The sequence below is a fragment of the Euprymna scolopes genome, chromosome 3, assembly GCF_053919585.1.
Source record: "Euprymna scolopes isolate OS-2025 chromosome 3, ASM5391958v1, whole genome shotgun sequence".
Lineage (NCBI taxonomy): Eukaryota > Metazoa > Mollusca > Cephalopoda > Sepiida > Sepiolidae > Euprymna > Euprymna scolopes.
The window spans coordinates 80,860,444-80,882,844 of record NC_136484.1 but is presented as its reverse complement, the minus strand read 5'-3'; the positions used below and the strand labels follow the sequence as shown (position 1 = coordinate 80,882,844).

The 22,401-nt window shown below is 35.7% G+C and overlaps 1 protein-coding gene across 5 annotated transcripts in view; it reads right to left on the bottom strand.

Annotated features, from left to right (window-relative positions):
* LOC145256502 (very long chain fatty acid elongase AAEL008004-like) overlaps positions 1 to 22,401 on the bottom strand; it is a 462,810-nt gene that overhangs the window by 393,396 nt on the left and 47,013 nt on the right. The window lies entirely within an intron of this gene.

The following is a 22,401-nucleotide window of genomic DNA, read 5'->3' as shown; positions in this document are numbered from 1 at the left end:
AAAGAAATCTAATTAACAGACACAAATTTTGCTAAATTTTTTAACATAAAAATATTTTTATAATTTAGTTGGAAGCAGATATATGGATAAAAATGTTAACTATGCAATTTTTCAGGGCATGTGGATTAAATAAGAGTGAATGCAGCTAAGCATATTCAATAATGCAAATATATAAATTATTTTCTGTATAATTTAATGTATTAAATATACAATGAAACTATAAGTTAATGCAAAATTATAAAAGCATACAGCTCCTCATTAAATCAGTTATAGTATGTATAATTAGCTAGCAGGCCCCATATCCTGGCGTTGCCTGTGGTTATTAAAAAAAAAAGTTAAATAAAAGTATTACGTATTCTTTTTTAATGAATATATGCTTAAAATTAATTTATTTGTGTTTACATGCACATATAAACACCTGAAAGTATAATTTGTTATTCTTATTTTCATGCTAATTGTTATTTGAGTCAAAATTTTGTAAAATATATATTAAATTAAGGAAAATGTATTCTTACATCCAATGCTTACCAGAGAATTGGTGACATCATCATTTTTTGTAGATTTTCTGAAGCTGTTTATAGGCATTGTTTATTAATGGGTAAAATAAATATTACTTCAGCATAGATAATAACAAAATTCCAAAGGTGTTTAAAACATTTTTTTCTGATTTCATTCAATGAAATAGGAGAGAAGGCATCATGTATGAAAATAATTTTCCCGAATCCTCTAACCATCACACACACTGGAAATATGAAATCTTAACAAAGCAGTGTTGGAAAATGCTGAAACCAATGTATTTGTGTTTTCATTATGCTATACGTTGGGAACATTCATTTTCTAGGCACAAAGAATAGTATCTGTTCTGATGCTACCCTGGGCCATAGGCAAAAGTCGTTCTGTCATCAATCATTATTTTTGTTTCAACTCTGAGTTCTCCCCATTTTGGGCAGTGTGATGAATCCCACATTAAGAATCAACCTTTTGTTAAAATTTGGTCTTGTGAGGAGGCAAAGACCATGTTAAAATAATTATTTAAAAACTCATTCTTAATGGGTGGGGGTCTAATTAAAAATTCTGTACTTTCATCAAACAATCTAATGAACACAACTACTGGCAAAAAGTAAGCTAACTCACAAATTGTAAACCCCTAAAAAATAGGTAAAGTTTTAGTATCTCTAAAAATATTACCAAAAACAAGATAACTTACTCTTCTACTTGTTTATTTTGTACTTTCATCTAACAATCCACTGCTAAACACCAAAATAACTTGCAAATCCCCACCCAAAGAATAAATTTTGACTATGTGTGACAGCACCCCCTATAAAAATAGTCAAAATCTAGTAGGATTCAGCTGCATTAAAAAAATGTTAAAAGAAGGGAGTTAAAAAAGTAATAAATAGTTGCTGATTAGTTTTCTTTATCAAATGAACATTAAATGATTTCAAAAACTATTATTAGGGGTAGGCTATAGAAACAAAATTTTTCAAATAAATGCCAAAAGTGGCTTATTACCTTGATTTATATGTAAATAGATGGGAATAAGTGATTTTGTTCAAAACAGGTCAAAATTGGAGGGTCGCTGGCCCCAAACGTGATTTGACCGCGTCGATGCGTGAAAATGGCCCAAATCTCGCCCCTGAACACACTTAATCACTTATTGAAAGCTATAGGGTGCATTTTTTGACTATAAATGCATTTGTATCATTAAATCTAACATTCCCATTGGCTATCCCACAAGTATAGGGTTTTTTAGGGTATCTCAGAGTCCAAAATGGGTCAAAATTACCCCAAAATTAGCCAAAACTGGTCGGAAATCACGGATTTTCCAAAATGCACCTCCCATGGGCCCAAAGCCACCTCTACATGGCAGAAACTGTTGGGAAATGCTTGAAGCAGGCACTCTCCTAACTTTTGCACTGTTAATGAGGGGTATAAGGACCTTTAAAAGGGGCTAAATATGGCCGATTTAGCCAAAGAGAGTCAAAAAGTCCCTAAGAATCAACATAGGTTGTCAAAAAGGGGCTTAATTTGAGTTATAGATGGAAAATTACCAAATAAGGAAATGTTTTCTTTCTGTAACAATGCAATGGCATCTTTAAATAGACACGATAACATTGCATTGCATTAATTGTGAATTTGATTGAACTTTGCTTTCCTTTTCAGTTAGTAAAATGCAATGAACATGGCTGGTATAGCAGGGCAGATTGACGAAGATTATAATTACGACGATTGGACTGATCTTCTGCTTGATTCTCTTCCAACTGAGGCTGAATGTGTTCAAGCTGTGCAACATCATGCTGCCAAATATGGTACCACGACACAGAAAAATCATATTCACCAGTTCTCCTTGCGATTACTACAATTGTGGCAGAAAGCCTTTGGAAGTGATGTTCGTTATGTTACAATACCTGGGATAAAACCTAAACTTGATCGATCGCTAAAAATTTACGACAAAGATGTCTACAAAGCAAAGGGTTCCAGATGTGTGAAAATGATTAAATGGAAACGAGAGCACCATGTCCTTCTCAATATACTTTCAAAAGATGTGAATCCTGATGAATTTGATGTACATGAACGAAGATTCTTTGTCGATCAAAAGTCTCTCTCTCGCAAATGGCTCATTGACACTTTCCACGTCGATATGGAACATGAACGGTTTCTGGCAGAGCAAGAACTGCACAATCGTTTGGATTTGGACGATGATCAATTTGAAGTGTGCTAGAGAAAAAGGATGTGATTGACGAGCTCTTTAATGCATTATATTGATATTTTACTGTTGAATGATTTTAAAGTAATGTGAAGTGAAGCTGTGTCTTGAAATAACAAAATAATTCCTTTGCTAATTACTCATACCTTTTATCAAGTTATTCAATATATTGGTTACAAATCGAGAAATAGCGAATCGAGGGCCATTTTCATCAATTTTGGGGTAACTATGAGAACAATATGAATTCAGACTCTTCTTGGACAGCATTTTATTGACATTCAATGTTCAATTTACAATTAATTACTTTCTGAGAAGTTGATGTAGTAAAGTTACGATGTTTCTAAAAAGTATCATTGATGAATGAACTAATGATTCATATGTTATGTACTGTAAAGCGTAATTTTGTCATTTTTGGATTGTTTTGACCCTTTTTACATCCCCCAAAGATCTCTAAATACCCTAAATACAAATGGATAAGATAACAGGGTGGTTATTTCAGTCTTCCAACTGTAAAAAGCCATACAGGAGTGTTTATAGGAGCCCAATGAGATATAATACCTGCATTTTGGGGATTATCCGTGATTTTCGTTCATTTTTGGCTAATTTTTGGGTAAATTTGACCCATTTATGACCCTTAAGATACCTTGAAAAGCCCTATATAGGTGGGATAGCCAGTGAGAATGTTAGATTTAATGATATAGAGCCATTTATAGTCAAAAATTGCACCCTGTGTGGCTTGGGAGGTGCATTTTGGAAAATCCGTGATTTCCGACCAGTTTTGGCTAATTTTGGGGTAATTTTGACCCATTTTGGACTCTGAGATACCCTAAAAAGCCCTATACTTGTGGGATAGCCAATGGGAATGTTGCATTTAATGATACAAATGCATTTATAGCCAAAAAATGCACCCTGTGGCTTTCAATAAATGATTAAGTGTGTTCAGGGGCGAAATTTGGGCCATTTTCACGCGTTGACGCGGTCAAATCACGTTTGGGGCCAGCGACCCTCCAATTTTGACCCGTTTTGAAAAAAATCACCTGTTCCCATCTATTTACATATAAATGAAAATGTGGAGGGGTGTCTTAAACAAATGATGTGTACTTTCACCTAACAATTTACAAAATAAAATGGGGCAAACGGACCACCTCCACCCAAAGAAAGAAAAAAAAACTATAGAAAAACTAAAGATTACAAAAGGCAACTCTTCTCTCTACACGGGTTGTAAGTGGAGTTATTCCAAGCGTCTTTTTTAAGTTGTTATGTTCCAAAATAGCATAAGAAACAGAAAACTAATTTAACATGAATATCCTATTAAAGTAAAAGAAGCAACACATTCTGTTGAAACTGAATAGATTTGGTGCTGAACATATACTCGGTGTGTTTGTGTTTACAAGTGTATTTTTGCATAGGTGTATATTGTATGGTCAGGGAATATTTTTAAGCTGATGTGAAAATATAGTGAAATCAACTTAAAAGAAACCAATCTAGTATGATGATAAGGCAGACTACAGTAAGGCTTCATGCTAGTCATGTTTGAGTAAGCTTAACTGTTCATTTATGTGATGATCTACTATTCTTGAAATAGCATATGCAAGCGTAATATGTATAGTAGCAATACACACGAATGATAAAACGCTTTGGATAATTACGAATTTCAAGGGGGTTCTGCTGAAATTGTCATATTTTAAAAACCAAAGCATCTTATGTCCTTAAAATACCACCATTTTGTTCAAAAATGAATATACTTTCAAATAAATTGCTAAAATAATAATGTACATTATATATTTTAAGAGTTTTAAGCAAATAAAATGATAAAAATATCATGTTATAAACAGAACTGAGTGTATGGAAAGCAAGAAATTGACAAATGAATCGGGTTAAGTTCAAACGTTTATTTAAAGTTTCAAACGATCATGAAATGAAACTGTTGGTGTGTCAGGATAGTTTTGGTGATGGCGGCGGCAGTGGCTACTGGTTGCTGGCGGAGCGAAGTTCACAGCCTGGCTCACGTTGGCCTAACTTCCGTTTGTCGAGAAGGTTGTGCATAGTAGCAAGGGGTAGCGGCTACTAGCTGAATCAAGTGAGGCGGCGGTGGCGACTACTGACGGAGCAAAGTTCAAAGCATGGCTCACATTGGCCTAACTGCTGTTTGTCGAGAAGGCTGACGCTTTCATAGTCATGACGCGGATGTAGGTGAAGGCAAAGAGTTTTTGATCACTGGCTTGCGTTTTGCTTTTTAATTGTGTTTGTTTTTTTGTGCTTTAATGTGTTGTGGAGAATCATCTGTTTGGTGTATGTATGCATGTGTTATATCGATTTAAAGCTAAGAAAGTTGTGAATGTAATCTAGTCGGTGTTGTATTGTTGCAGTGTTTTGTGAAATAGATATTCGTGTTTATATGCTGCAGGAGTTGCATTTACTGCGATGTTTGTGTTTTGTATTTTGGTTTTTCTTTTGCTGTGTAGCCTTCTCTGGTGGTTTTCTTTGTTGAAGTGATGTGCAAACTATTCTATTGATGTGTGTACTTGAAAAAATGGGCTTTGAAGTTGTTGTGTGTATTTAGAGAGTTCATTTGTATTGTATCGACAAACGGATTTGTCTTAGCATCGCCATTATTGTTGCTGTCGCAGCTGCTGGTTTCTGGTTTATTCATGGAAATATGGATATGCGATATAACAATCATAAAACGGCATTTTAAGATCTCGTAGTGACCCCCCCACCCCCTGATTTGTAAACGGTTGTACCACATTTCTCTTAAGAATTTTGTCATGAAATTTGGAAATTAACTAGAAGAGATATTACTTTTAATAGATTTGGTTGCCCCAAATTCTTTTGACAGCTCATTTTTTTGTAGTGTTAAAAAAAAAAAAAAAAAAAAAAAAGACTTCAACATAACGAGTTTGGAAAATTTTGAAAAAAAATTTCTTCGGACACCCACTGTTAAATAAATCAATCTTTTTATTACATTTATCCATTAAAAATAAAAATGTAACCAGCTTTCTCTTGTGGTACCAAACAATTTAAAATCATGATACCTGGAAAAAATCGTTCTATTTTTAAAAAGTATCTAAAAACGATCTGTAGAAACAGCAGCAGCTACTATCACTGATATTAATTACTTTATTGTAAACAATTTTTTTTTATTATTTTAATTGGAATTCATGAGATGAGTATTATTTATTAATTTTTATTTATTGCGGACAATTATCCTCATATCTTATTAGTTGTTTCACAACGTTTTGGGCAATTTTTCTTCTTACCTTCGTCAGGTGGTAACCACGACAGATAGGAACTCTGAATCTCGTGACTGCATTCACTGCAATTACTGCCTTCCATAGTTGTTGTCGTCTCACCACTTACTTGGCCGAAAACGTGGTTCAGTTATCAGAATATATAATTTTAAAGCAATCCGGTGTTATTTTTGGTCAAATTTTAAAAATATAATTGAAAAACAAATATGTAACATTTGCACTTTTATCCATTACGTTAGTTTTTAACAGTGAATTAAAGTGTTTTGTTTAAAAAAAAAAACAAAAAAAAACGAAAATGTGAAAGCAGTACACCCCCCCCCCTCCTAATATATTTTTTTCGTCTTTTTTTACATTTTTTTTCAGCGGATTATAATCAAATGGACACTAATCTACCCAATAATACAAAATACAAACTCAATATTTAAATATTTGTAGAAGGTGCTCAGTTTCTAATTGTTCCTATTTACTTGCTTCCCCACGAGGACAATTCGACACAATGTCAGTTTTTAATACGAGGAAAATCCAGCTTCCCAAAAAGGGTCAATTTGGATAGAAACAAACATAAAAATTGTCTCAGTCATGAAGGATTTCTCCTCCACTGACAGAGAACAGAAAAGGCAAAGTGTAGCATCAGAATACTACACTGTGATCTTGGCCCAAAGTCCAGGTAGAGAAATTAAAAAAAACGTCTTAAACTGGAAAGTTTAACAAAATAATGTGTCACTCGGACAAGAAATTTAATTGAAAATAAAAATCAAATTTATCAAAAATTTGTGAATGAGGTGTTAGCTTTACCAAAATTTTTTTTTTTTTTTTATTCCATTTTCAGCCCAAACAAGGCACATTGCCACTTTGTTGTAGGGGGCTACTATCAGGGACATAAGCATCAGGGGCAGCAAGATGTCGGTTCACGTTACTTGAACTTCTGCATGTCAGTACAGTTGGGAAAGCAGGGACCTGGAAGGGAATTCCAAAGTCTAGCTGTTCTAGGGAAGAAACTACTGAAGTAGAAGGCTCTCTTACATCTAGGGATCTTTACTGTGAAGGGGTGGGATTTAGCTGTTTGTCGGGTTATTTACGTCGAGGGGGCACAAGTGCTTGCAGTTCGTCAGAGCATTCACCGTTGTAGAACAGGCAGAGGGATGCAACATTTCGTTGATGAGACAGTGGCTGAAGTTTAGATGACAGTTCAGGACCTATCAGATTGGTGACTCTCTTTTGAATCTTGGCTAGGAGCGAGAGACTAGTGGCAGATAAGTGGGCAAAAATACTTAAGTTTTCCAAACATCACGTTTTCTGTTAGTGACGTCACTTGTTTTAAATGAAATTTATTTTTGTCTATTTGTCGTAATTCTTGTTAAGTTTCACACCCCTTAAGAATTAAGACAAACAAACAAAAATAAATTTCATATTTAAAAGTAATTTGATATCCAAAATATAAGGCATAACATTTTCAAAGACGGATAATTATGACCCATTAACCGTAAAAATGGGGATCAAACACCTTTAAAAAAACAAAAAAAAACTCCCTTAATCCTACCTCTAACCCTAGGTACGAGTGGCAAGCCTCCTCCTCTTAAAACCTTTAGCCCTAACAAAACTGCTAAGTCTAAGTGGCAAGCTCCTCACCAGACAAAGTTCCTTGGTAAGCTACATATAAGTGTCTAAAAAACAAAATTGTTCCTTAAAGAAAAGTGCACCATTTATCACTCATAAAAAAATAAATTAGTCAACTGTCCTAAAATGCTAGAATGGTCTCGAAATGGTGAATTATTTTACATTAAATTTATGTGAAACTAACCTCTACTCTAAATTCTAAAATTATTTTTGTTTTGTTTCTATCAAATCTTCACACATAATTTTCCTTAGCTTTATCATTAACCCAAAGTGGCAACTTCCCTACCCTCTCATAATTGCACGAAGACCCTCTTAAAACCACACATAATCGTGTTTAGAAAAAAATAAAAATAAGGTGCACAGGGTTTATCTCTGATAGAATGGCTAAAAATGGGGAATCATTTTACATTAAATTCTAAAATAATATTTGTTTATCTTTCATTTTAAGGTATTCAAACGTAATTTACAACAAAGGTAAAATCGCATATTTTGGAGAGGTGGTCAGATGGGGTGGGGGGTTAACGGAAGGTATTAATCTACAATAATACCATAAAAATATTGTAATATATTCATTTTTAAACAGATTTTGATTCAGTTATTTGTACATATAATGCATTACAATTCAGCTTTGGGTTCTTTAATTTCTTATCTTTTAATGAATATGTGGCATTTTTAAGGAATTGCAGCATATTTATGTGCATTTATTGCAGATTATTTGGAAACCATTAATTTTTTTGAGATTTTCAGTAGCATATTCTAATTCCTAGCACAAAAATACACTTATAAAGTAAATTTCATTGCTTAATCTTCTGTTTAAAAAAAGATATAGCATTTTTACTGAAAAAGTAGTGTAAAAAATGTGACAAAACGCATATGGTTTTAAAGAGGGAAAAATATCCAAACATGTGAGGCACAACTTCCTTAATTTTAATTGGATTTTAAAATTTAAAAAGATTCGTTCTTAGCTCATCAAGCTCTTTCTATATATACCAATATTGAAATATTTTAAGCTATTTTAATTTTTTCCGTCAACCTCACGTATTTCCTCCTATATCAGAAAACATGCTATGCGACATAAAAATATCTGTGTGTGATGTCGCCAAGCTAATCAAAACACCTTGATTCCAGTAAAGCAACTGACCCTGATGGCATTTCAATTATAGTGCTGAAAAAGCTTCAACCAGAACTGTTTAAGCGTTGTCTTAAAGAGAATTGCTTCCTCCCTTGAAAACCTCATCAGTGTTGCAATATTTTGGGTTAATGGGGTATGATCCCACACAGTCGGACGATTCTATTTATAAACGATGCTGCTAAGAACTGACGAATCAAATTAATTCACGTTCTGCTACAAACCAATCAGAAACCAGAATTGCTTCATAAATATTAAACCTTTTCTGGAGCAATTTCACATGTTCTTTCCCGGGTTTCGACACGGTAAGAATATTTTGTTCTGTGGAACTGTCTACTACAAACAAGTCACCTCCCAGGACTTGTGTGTAACAGCGAACCATCTGAAACTGTTCTGAAACTCAAAATGGCGTACACTTCTAGAGGTTATGGGCCCAGCATGCGTCTTTATTTCAATGGATCCGAATCAAAATTCGAATTGTGGCAAGTTAAATTTCTAGGATATCTACGAATCCAAAAGCTACACAAAGTACTAGAAACACAACCTGAAAACAGAAACGACCCCGACTTCATTGAAAAAAACGCAACTGTCTTTGCGGAATTAATACAGTGTTTAGATGACCGAAGTCTATCACTGGTAATGAGAGAAGCCCTGGACGACGACTGCAAAGCATTAAACATATTGAGAGAGCATTATTTATCGAAAGGAAAACCCAAAATTATTTCTTTATACACTGAACTGACCTAATCACAAGAGTTTTCAATGTAGATACAGAACTCAAAATGGCGACTACATTAAAAATGTAGAGAGCTCTGTTAGCGAACATACATTTTTATTTTCGTGTACATTTGATGCGTCAACAAACAATAATAATTTTCTTGTTGATTGTGGGGCCATGGCACATGGAATCTGATTTTATCAATTTTTATCCCAACTTTAAGCCACAAAATCACTTTGTAGAACTAGCTGACGGGAGTCGAGTCAATGATATCGTTTTGAAAAGAGGCAATGCGAAAATCTCGCTAAAGAACAATAAAGGTGAATTGTGTTTCTGTATTCTAGAAAACGCTCTTCTAATCCCAAAATTTAAACAAAATATATTTTCTGTACAAGCTGCCACAAAACAAGGTGCAAATATAAACTTTAGCCCCAATAAATCAAAACTGGTATACCCGAATGGAACTGTATTCGACATTAAAGAAAATGGAAGACTATATTATTTAAATAGCGTAGTCCCATCAAAAACCGCCTGCCATGATCTACAGACATGGCATAAAATTCTTGGACACTGCAATATTCCTGATATCAAAAAGTTGCCGACTGTAGCTGATGGAATGCAAATACAAAAATCAAAAACCTTTAACTGCGACGTCTGTACGCAAGGGAAAATGACAAGCTATTAAAACAAGATACCAGACAAAAAAAAAAAAAAAAATCCTATCAATGGTGCATTGTGACTTGAACGGTCCCGTAGAACCGCCGATGGCCAGAGAACATTATAGATATGTGTTGAATTTCGTAGATGACCATTCAGGTTTAATAATGGTTTACTTTTTAAAGAACAAAGCTGATACCCTGCTAGCAATTAAGAAATATCTAGCCGACATGGCCCCCTACGGTGAAATCAAGTGTATTCGCTCTGACAACGGTACGGAATTTACCAATAAAGACTTTGAACTTTTACTAATTAACCATCATATCAGGCATGAAACATCAGCTCCTAGATCGTCACACCAAAACGGGACTGCTGAACGTGCGTGGCGGACACTTTTTGAAATGGCAATCATTGAATCAAAACTCCCTAAAAACCTCTGGACATATGCACTTATGGCGGCAGCCTATATACGCAACAGGTGTTTTAACAAAACACTATCTAAAACTCCATATGAATCTTTCTGCGGTAAAAAAAAAAACAAATTTAAGCAGAATGCATATATTTGGTTCAACTTGCTTCGCATATATAGAGAAAAAGAGCGAATTGAATATTAAAGCTGACAGAGGTATATTTTCTTGGATACGATAAAAACAGTCCAGCCAATTTAATATTTTTTCCCGAAAAAAATAAAATAAAAAGAATCCGGTGTGTAAAATTCACAGACACGTTTAATTGTAAAGATGAAAACCCGTCATATGAAGAGGATGGAATTATATTACCTCAAATAATTAGAACAAATGAAAACAATAAAAATGACGGAGACGAGAATGTCGATGATGATGATGATGATAAAGTCGAGAGATATCCCAAAAGAAATAGAAGACGACCCGATTTTTTTGTGGTCGACAATATAAAGGATTATCAAATCGACTATTGCTGTTCAATGGAAAATGCGCCAAAAAAAGCATCAACGAAGCAATTAATTCAGAACATTGTGATGAATGGAAAATTGCCATGAAAAAAGAAATAGATGCCTTAACCGAAAATGATACCTATACGGTAGTGCCTCTCTCAAGAGATAAACATGTTATTTCTACCAGATGGGTCTTTACAAAAAAAAGAGTACAGCATTGGGCGTAGAACAGTGCAAAGCAAGATTTGTTGCTAAGGGGTGCTCTCGGATTTACAGTAAAGAATACTTTTCTACGTTTTCACCCACCACAGGCCTAACGGCAGTCAGGATTTTACTGCAAGTCGCATCACAATATGACCTAAACATCCATCAAATGGACGTAAAAAATGCTTATTTGAATGCCCCAATAGACTGTGAAATTTATATTACCCCTCCAGAGGGATTTATAATGAAAAATAAAAAAAGCGTGTGGCGACTTAACAAGTCATTATATGGTCTAAAGCAGAGTGCTCAGTGTTGGAACACAGTATTCCATGATTATATTATTAAACAATTTAGACAATGCGCTGTAGACCTCTGTTTATATACCCAACACAAAGACGATAAACTACTGATTTTGGTTTTGTGGGTCGATGATATTTTAATCGCATCAAATTGTGACATAATGTTAACTGATGTTAAGAACAAATTAAGTAAAAGATTATAAAAGGACCGATCTTGGCAAAATATCCTGGTTTCTGGGAATAGAATTTACTCAAAGCAAAGCACTTGTTACGATGACTCAATCGAGATACATCGACAAAATACTTTTAAAATTTGGAATGGGAGAGTGCAAGAAACGCTCTACACCGGTTGAAAATGATATTAATAAAAATATACACACAGAATCTGAAATAATAAATGACACACAATATCGCAAAATTATAGGTAGTCTTATATATTTGATGACTGCAACCAGGCCCGACATATGCTATACAGTAACAAAACTGTCACAAAAATTATCACGACCGACAATGAAGGATTTAAACAGAGCTAAACAAGTCCTACGTTATTTAAAAGGAACTAAAGAACAGAAGTTCCACTTATGAGAAGGCTCTTACTTTTTTTTTTGCATGAATATCAGCGGAAAACCCTAGGGGTAATGCTCAGAGTATATAGATTTCTATATATCAAAAAAAAAAAAGAAAAAAAGAAAATGCCCTGTATTTAAGAATTCAGGTAATCGGTCATCTTCTTAGCACAGACCAATAAATCTCCTGTGCATCATGAGTAAGTTGCTGGAATCTGTGTTAAATAGAAAAGTAGTTAACCACCTCAGCAAAAATAACCTTAGTGATATGCAATATGGTTTCCGTTCTGCTAGATCTACAGTAAATGTGTTAACGGTTATATCTCATAGGATTAACAAATCTCTCAATGGAGGTTTCCTTTCTAGGGCAATTGCTCTCGAGATATCAAAGGCTTTTGATAGAGTATGGCATAAAGGCCTACTTTAGAAGATCTCCAGCTAGGGTATAGCTGGAAATATCTTCAATTATTAAACCATTTCTCTCTAATAGGTTCATAACAGTAGTGGTTGATGGGTCGAAATCAGAAGCTCACAGTATTAATGCTGGAGTCCCTCAGGGGTCCATTCTGGGCCCAACTTTCTTCCTGATCTACATCAATGATTCTCTTTCCTCTGATTTGGAGTACGTGGTGCAATGGGGGAAGAAGTGGCTGGTTAATTTTAATGCAGCTAAGACTTTTTATTTCATTTTTACCCCAAACAAGGCACAGTGCCACTTTGATAAAGGGGGGCTACTATTGGTGACATAAATTGCAGGGATACTATGTAGGGAGTTGAGCAGCAAAATGTCTGTTCACATTACACTTGAACTTCTGCATGTCAGTACAGCTGGGAAGCAGGAACTTGGAAGGCAGTTCCAAAGTCTAGCAGTTCTGGGGAAGAAACTATTAGAGTAGAAAGCTTTCTTACATCTTGGGATTTCTACTGTGTAGGGGTGGGATTTTGCTGCTTGTCGGGGGGTGTTTACGTCGAGGGGCTACAAGGGCTTGTAGCTTGTTGGAGCATTCACCATTAAAATACTTGTAGAACAGGCAGAGGGATGCAACATTATGTTGATGGGACAGATTTTGAAGCTTAGGTGACAGTTCAGGACCTATCAGGTTGGAGACTTTTCTGAACCCTGTCCAAGAGCGAGAGACTAGTAGCAGATGCACCAGCCCAAATGTGACAACAGTACTCCATAGATGGGCAAATGGTGGCCTTGTAGAGATACAGGATACTTTCAGGCGTAAGTAGCTTTCTAGCACAGTAGAGGGAGCCCACCTTCTTCGCAGCAGCCTTGTTCCAGCTCATGTTTGCTGTGAATGTTAGGCCAAAGAGTTTGAAAGAAGTACATTCAGGTAATGTGTCTTTAGTCATAGCTATTGGTGGTTGAGAAGGTTTCTTGTAATTATTGAAGGAAACATGCTTAGTCTTGGCAGCATTGAATGTGACCATCCATTTTTGTCCCCATTCAACCACAGATTGAAGATCTTCCTCTAGTGTTTTTGCCATTTCCTTAGATATGTGTTCATTTGTTTTCCCCTTGTGCCTGTTATAGAGCATGGTGTCATCAGCAAATATACCCATCTCAGAAACAATTTCATCAAAGAGGTCATTTATGAATATCAGAAATAATAAAGATCCAAGGATTGATCCCTGAGGTACACATATTTAGATGTACAACCGTCGAGGACAACCTGGAGTCTTCTCTTATTTGAAGACAATCTGGATTCTTCTCTTATTTAAGAAAGATCTAATTATGTTAAGTGATACCTTAAGATCCAGTATCCAGTGATGTCTGAAGATTTGATTTTCCTTAGAAGACCATCGTGCCAAACCCTGTCAAAGGCCTTAGATATATCTAGGGTTACCACTCTACCTGCTTTGTCTAGTGAATCGTATATACATTCAGAGATTACAGTAAGGAGATCTGCTGTAGAACGAGCTTGTCTAAATCCATATTGTTGGTCAGTCAGAAGTTTAGCAGCTGTAAGGTGATGGACTAGAGCTTGATTAATTATGGATTCAAATATTTTGGCGAAAAGTGAGAGGAGGCTAATGGGGCAATAATTTAATGGGTCAGTTCTTTCGCCAGAATTCTTGTAAACTGGTACCACAGAAGCAGTTTTCCAGTAGTCAGAAAAGCAAGATTCGTTAAAGCATTTATTGTATAGTTTGGAGAGGACTGGAACAACCTTAGTGGAGCATTTTTTTAATAGCACAGCTGGGATGAGATAGGATCCACATGCGTTTGATGCGTCTAGTGTTTTTATGATAACATGTACTTGAGAGGGAGTGATTTTCAGATCATCAAATCTGGTATCTGTCCGCAAAGGAAAGTCAGGGAGAGAGTGGTTTGCTGAGTCCAAACCGACTGGCAAGTATGTTAGCCTTTTCGGTTACTGTGCAAACAACCTCATGATTATTGGATAGTGGGGGAATTGTCAATTGCTCATTATTTACTATACTGCTGTAGATCTTCCAGAAATCACGAGTTCCTAATTTCTGTGCTTCGATGCATTTTCTGGTGGTTTCAGAATATTCTCTCTAAGCTGTCACTATTTCTTTCTTACAATTATTTCTAGCTTCTATAAACTTTTTTCTGTTTGTACTGGACTTATGTTGGTTAAATCTGCAGTATGCATGCTGCCTTTGGGCAATGACAGCTGCATAAGCAGAAGTAAACATTGGGGAAAGTGGGGGTTGCTATAGAATTTCTGTTTTGAACTATTCAGTGGTCTCATTAGTTCAGTGGGGAGAAAAGATGCTTCCCCATGGGGCATCTCTGGTGAGATTCCGGATGGCTTCCCAGTCAACCTTTTTATAATACCTTGTCGTTTTGAGCAATGGCTCTTCAGTTTTGAGTCGAGAATTTAGGGCAATTTCTACCATTATCACAGCATGATCAGCATTCTCAAGAGGTCTATGGGCATTTGTTACACAATCATTGGGAACTGTGGTCAGAAAATAGATCAAGTAGTGAGGCTTGTTGAGCTTGCTGATCTGGGAAACGTGTTGGAAACATAACCGCCTGTGATAGGGAATATTATTAGTAATACACACGGACGAAAAAACGCTTTGGATAATCACAGATTTCAAGGTAGTTCTACTAAAATAGCCATATTTTTTAAACCAAAGCACTTAAAGTCTTCAAATTACTACTGTTTTGTTCGGAAATGAATATACTTTCAAATGAATTAATAAATATGAATGTACATTATATATTTTAAGAGTTTTAAGCAAATAAAGTGATAAAAATGTGAACGTCATAAAATGGCGTTTTGACCCCCCCCCCCGTTTTCTAAAGGTCCGTACCGTGATTGTATGAAGAATTTCGTCATGAAATTTGGGAACCAATCAGTACAGGTGTTAATCTTAATACTGTCAAGTGTCCGAAATATTTTTGACCATTTCTTTTTTTGTCGTGTTAAAAATAAGACTTTAATATGACCAGTATCGAACATTTTGAAAAAAAAATTCTTCGGACACCCAGTAGTAAGTAAATCAATCTTTTTATTATCTTTATCAATTAAAAGTATTATTTTATGTTGAGTAGGACCGCGGTAATTGATAATTTAAAAGGATCTACCCGAAAAAAAAATTGTTTCTATTTCTCAAATTTGGTCAAATGAAGTTAGTATTACTAGAAGCAGCAGCAGCAGCTCCAGCCTGTAGAATCAGCCATAGCACAGTCTATAAACAACACGCGTTCTTTAATTTTTATTCAAGAACGAATTTAAAAAAAACATGAAAATATGAATATAAATGTTCTTATGTTTAATTAGAGCTATTTTGTTATCAGAATAACATTAGTTTAGATTGTCTCTGATGTATCGTTATTTTCATGGAAAGTGTTCGACTGAGCTTCAATCTATGGTCCCCCCTCGCCAAACTTTCACAAGAAACACTCGTCTAGCTGTAAACACTATCAATAATTCCCCCCACTCTTTATCTGTGCCTAAACCTAAACGTAGATTCCATGAACAAATCTTCTTTCTTAGAACTGCACGCCTGTGGAATTGTCTTCCGTTTTCCTGCTTTCCGGCTGACTACAATATGGTTGTGTTCAAGTCTAAAGTAAATAAGTTCTTGATGAGCCGTTCCATTTAAGTTATCAAATTTACCAAATTTTCATTACTAACGATTACTATATTGTCCAATTTCTACTGTACACTCTTTAACCCTTATCCTTGAGTGGCCTCTGGGCCTTGATAATGTGGTGATGCCTATGTAAAAAAAAGAAAAAAAAAAAAAACTATTCGGTTTTCAGAATGTATAATAACAACAATCCCAACCAATTCGGCATTATGAATCTGTTGCAATTTCTCACATTTCTCGTCAAATTTAAAAACATGGTTAAAAAAAATAAAATAAACTTTTGTAGATATATAGCTTGCATGCACTTTTATTCTTTAAATTAGTTTTGAACAGCGAATTAAAACAATGTTTTACTGCGAACAGCCACAAATGTTTTTTTTTCAAAATCAAAATAAGTATCAAAATCTCATTATACATAGATTCGAAAAAGTTGTCAAAAAACAAATATATAACAAATAAATGTTATCAAAGGCAAGATAAGTTACTTTTCTACCTAACTGGATAATTTTCTAGTGTTTTTATTTAATGTAACATGTTTATTCAGCTCGAAAAACGTACAGTGTTTACCGATGTATTGGAAAATTAAAAATGGCGCCCGGCCCGACTCTCTTTGACACGGTAAGTTTGAGAAAAGGAGTTAAAAATAAAAAAACTATACAAAATACTGTTAAAAACTCACCGAATATATGTCAGCCTATGTCACAGTAACATATATTGAGCGAGTTTCTAGCAGTATTTTGTCTACTTTTTTATTTTTAACTCTTTTCCCCAAACTTACCGTTTCAAGAGTCGGACGCCATTTTGAATTTTCCAAAACATCGCTAAACACTGTTTTCAAGCTGAATAAACATGTTACATTAAATAAAAACACTAAAAAATTATCCAGTTAGGTAGAAAAGTAACTTGCTTTTGATAACATTTATTTGTTATATATTTGTTTTTTTGACAACTTTTTCGAATCTATGTGTATAGTAATACAAACCCTCAAAATCTATATCAATATTCTTGAAATTTTAAAAGAAAACACATCAAACTACAATTAGGATGCTTTTTATTTCGTTATTTTTTTTTCTACTTATTAAACGAAAGATATTTTTACAACCTGCTCCAGCGTAGTATAAAACGGCCTATGGAATTAACACCTTCAACCTCGAAAATAGAAATCAACAAATTTATGGAATTTTCTTTGAAATTTCGCAACGCAGTTTCTTATTAAATTAAAACTAAATATAACATTTGCTGACTTATTTACCTGTCGAATACACACACACACACACATAACTTTCTGTAAAATATTTATTTGAAATGGAAACGGCATTTTGCAGTTAGGACAACAAAACAAAAATGAAGTAACGGTTCGTATTCCTAAAACACTCTTTAACCCTAACAATAACACTAAGTTCGAGTGGCAAGCCCCCCCCCACAAAATACCTCTGTAATCCACATACAAGCATCTAAAACAAACAAACAAAAAATAGATCCTTCCTTAAAGAAAAATACACATAAAAATAAATTGGTTAACTGTCCTAAAATGCTAGAATAGCCAGGAAATGGTGAATTATTTTACATTAAATTTTTGTGAAACTAACCGCTCCCCCCTCTAATATTGTTTTTGTTAGCTTTGTCTCTGTCAAGTTTTCAGTATGTTCACACATAATTTTCCTTAGCCCCTACAATTAATTCAAAGTCCGAATGGCAACCCTCCACATATTCTCATTGCATAGAAACCCTCTTGTATCGTTACAACATAATCATCTTAAAAAAAAAAATTTTTTTTAAAAAGCATGCATATTTTCCCATAGAAAAAACAGTTAACTGCCTTAAAATGCTAGAATTACCTATATTAGGAAATTATTTTACATTCAATTCTAAAATAATTTGTTTATCTTTCATTAAAGCTTTTCATGGCATTTCATACATAATTGCCTAAAAAGGTAGAATCACATTTTGGAGGGGTGGTCAGAAGGAGTTGAGTGGGGTTAAACAGAAGGTGTTAATCTACAATAATACCAAAGAAATATTGCAATATATTCATTTTTAAATGGTCTTATGTTTAGATTTAAGTTTTTTGTACATAAAGCACATTACAATTCAACTTTGACTTCTCCAACTTCTTTTCTGTTTATGGATACATGGCATTTTTAAGGAATTGCTGCATATTTATGCACATTTACTGCAGATTATTTGGAAACCATAAACTTTGGGAGATTTTCAGTTGCATATTCTGATTCCTTGTACAAAAATACACTTATATGGTACATTTCATTTCTTAGTCTTGTGTTTTAACAAAGATATGACATTTTTACTGAAAAAGTAGTGTAAAAAATGTGACAAAACGCATATGGTCTTAAAGAGGGAAAAATATCCAAACGTGTGAGGCACAAAAATAGCCATAACTTCCTTAATTTTAATCAGATTTTAAAAATTTAAAAAGATTCTTTCTTAGCTTATCAAGCTCTTTCTATGCATATCAATATTGAAATATTTCAAGCTATTTCAATTTTTTCATGTGCATTGCTAATATTATATAGAGAAGGTATACATTATGTTACCAGCTGCGTCTGTGTAAAAAGAGAATACAAGCCAATTACTGTGGTGGACATTGAAGTCACCAAATACATGGACTTGTGCACTAGTATCGAGGGAGAGTGCTGCATCTAGGCTATCAGAGACTTGATTGATTAGGGTAGAGTCTTGGGTTGAGGGGCTTCTATCTTTCCATCATCAACACTGATTCCCTATCTGGCATCAATTGAAATGAATGGCTCTCATCTTAGTTTGTTTTGACAAGCTTCTGGGCTTGACACTTACTCCTGATCTGGATGGAACACGTACATCAAATTCATTGTCAAGGTCGCTGGAAAAATGGTGGGATTCTTCTCCAGTAGATATCTCACTGCTGATGCAATTCTTAGGTATGTTCAAAGATGGAGTACTGTTGCCACATCTGGGCAGGAGCTGCTACAAAGACCTTATCCTGCCTTGACAAAGTTCAAAATAAACTTTTTAGCCTAGTAGTGGATGCCATTTTCTCCTTTTGCAACCTCTTTCCCACAGAACAGATGTGAGCCTGTCTCTAACTTTCTCGTTATTTTCATGGCAAGTGCTTGTCTAAGCTCCAGTCTATGGTCCCCCCTCACCAAACTTTCACGAAAAACACTCATCTAGATAAAACAACTATCAATAATTTCCCTCACTCTTTATCAGTGCCAAAACGTAGATTCCATGAACAAAGTTTCTTTCTTAGAATTGCACGCCTGTGGAACGCTCTTTCATTTACCTGCTTTCCAGCTGACTACAATTTGGTCATCTTCAAGTCCAATAAAAACAAATTCTTGATGAACCGTCCCTTTAAGTATTCCAATTTACCAAATTTCCACTACTAATGATTACTACGATATTGTCCTATTGATTACCATACACTCATTAACCTTATTCCCAAGTGACCTCGAGCCCTTGATAAAATAAAAGGAAAAAGCTATAAAGGGCTATAGTAGCATTGGTTGCTTCTTACTGATTTATGCCCTTTTTTTTTGGGGGGGGGATAAGATTGTAATTCTGGATCGATCCCGGACTAATCCAATTGCCAAATTCCGTTTGATTCAGGAACTAGATAACTTTCAGATTACAATCCGATTGTTATCCAATGTAATCCAGTGATCCCACCTGTAGTAAAATGACTTACCTCCTTCCGGCCGTGAACTGGAAAGAAAAGTGTAACAGGGAAAGATGGCGTCTTTTATCAGTTTTACCAACAGGAAAGTCTTGTGAAGTGATTTCACATGTCACACTTGCAAATTAACATGCCAGCTTGCATAAAAAGCCTCTGCTTTTTGTCTGGAACCACAATTGATAGTAACCCGGTGGGGAAGGTAGCACGAAGCCCTGAGTTAAAAACCTTAAAATATTTTGGCGGTGTTTCTTCTTCAGAAAAAAAAAACATGGGCAATAGGGTGAAGATAAGTGGCGACATCTTGAGACCGTTCACAGGGGAAGGTGATATGGTCGTATGGCTCAACAAACTCAAGCTGATCGCAAAGTTACAGAAAATCGAAGACATATCATCTTTAATCTTACTGTATCTAGAGGGGAACACACTGGCAGTCTACCTAGAAATGGGACAGGGAGATCAGGCTGATGCCGAGAGCATTAAGAAAACCTGAAGACTGCATTTTCTAAAGATCCCTTTGAGGAACAAGCTAAGGAGAGTCCGTTGACATGTATGCAGTTGAGATAAGGCGACTGGCGAGATTAGTTGGATATGTGGGACGAGTCTTCGAGCGATCTGTCAAAATAGTCTTTGTGGCTGGCTTCCCTGACTGCATCTCGTTGGAGTTGCAGTGGATAAGTGGGATTGAAACTATGGAGGTGGAGGAGCTGTTTAAGCATGCCAGAGTACTGGGAAAGCATCCTGTAGACCTGAGGGCAATTGCAACCTCTTCTAGAGATGTTCCCAGTTTAAAAGGGAAAGTGTTAAAGAGACAAGGTCGGGGATCTGTTGTGTCATGCTTCATATGTCGGGAACCCCACCTGATGAGGGATTGTGAAGAGCCCATGCCTAACATCAACTGCTTCTGCGGCCAGACAGGCTACATTAGCAGGCATTGCCTGCAGCTCCAGGGAAATGTGTAAAGGGGTGCTATTGTGCCAGTAGTTACCTTTTGTTCAATAGGAAGGTGCCAGGGAGTTTGTTGACAGAGATAATGGTAACTGGAAGAAGGCTAGGGCTCTCGTGGACACCGGTTGCATGACTACGCTTGTCAAGGCGAGTATTGTCAAATGCTGGAAGGAAGGCAGCAATGCCAAAGTGATGGATTGTAAGGAGATGAAGTGTTGTGGAGAGGCTGTCGCCAAGATCATGGTGAGGAATGTACCCCTACAAGTCCAAGTGATTGTACTGGAACAGCTCATCATGGGAATCGACATTCGGAAAACAGGACGCGGCAAGAGTGGTAAGAGCGAGCAGCGACAATACTCTTCAGCCCACAAGGCCCAGACCATTCCAGATTAAAGATGAGGACTTCCGAGCCTATTTCAACAGTAAGAAGTGGATGGCAGGGTGGAGATGGACTGCAAGACCACCCATGTTAACAAATTAGGTTGGCTGTTACGAGGGCACACTAAGAGAAGAGGTGAAACCGGAGTTCAAGAGGGAACTTGAGAGGTGGATTTATGAAAAGATTTTGATCCCATGGTCAGGGAAGGTTGAGGGAGTCAAGAATAAAGTCAGACTAAAGAGGGAATTGACATATGTGAAGAAGTTACGATAGAGTGGAGGAAAATGAAGAGAGCCACAAAAATCGTAGACTTAAAGCCGGCATACCTCTAAATTCATGTAGATGAGAGATTGTGAAGATTAAGTATAAAAGCAGAGTTTACTGCTTGACCAGGCTGGGGTTCAGACTAAATTCCCCATCAAAGATCATGATGGCAGTACTCAATAGTGTTGGCTAAAGACGAAGTGGTTAACAGAACCACCTGCTCTTATATCGATGATATACTAGTGGGCGAGATGGAGGTAACTGCAGAGAGAGTTCGAAAATATGTCAAGGCATAACAATTGACTACAAAACCGAGGGAAGCTCTAGAAGATGGAATGACTCGGGGATTGAAATCGTGATGAAATAAGGAAGGAAAACTGGTATTTGGGTGAGGAAGAAAGATTTACAGGGTCCAAGACGGCCTGGCAAAGCGAGAGCGTTTTTCAGTGTGTGGGAAGCTGGTAGGTCACTACCCCATAGTTGAATGGCTGCGGATTGTGTGCAGCTTCATCAAAAGGCAGATCAATAGGAACCGATGAGAGGAAGAAGTAGACCCTGAAGTTTTGTGTACGATTCAGGAAGTCATTTTAGATATCATAGCATTACAAGTGTATGCTGTATTTTCGTGTGCATTGCCAATATTACAGTGCTTCAACAAGTCATATCTTTTTTATTTGTTGATCAATTTTTAAAAGAATTAAATTGATGAAAAGAGAATATAATAAGCATTCCAATGATGTTAATTTATTTATCCGTTCAATATTTTATGCTCCAAGTTAAAAATGAAGAAATGGTAAAAAAATTATGACAGCAAAAAAGGAAACAGTTTTTTCAATGGTTACATTTCATATGTTACGTTTGGATACATATGCAAATTTGATTGGATATGGTTGAAATTCAAATCGCTTAAAGGGAAATGATGACAGCGATGGTTAGCGCATAGTTAACCATTGCTGTCAGCGTATTAACGAGTTCTCTTTTTAACGAGTTATCTTAAAA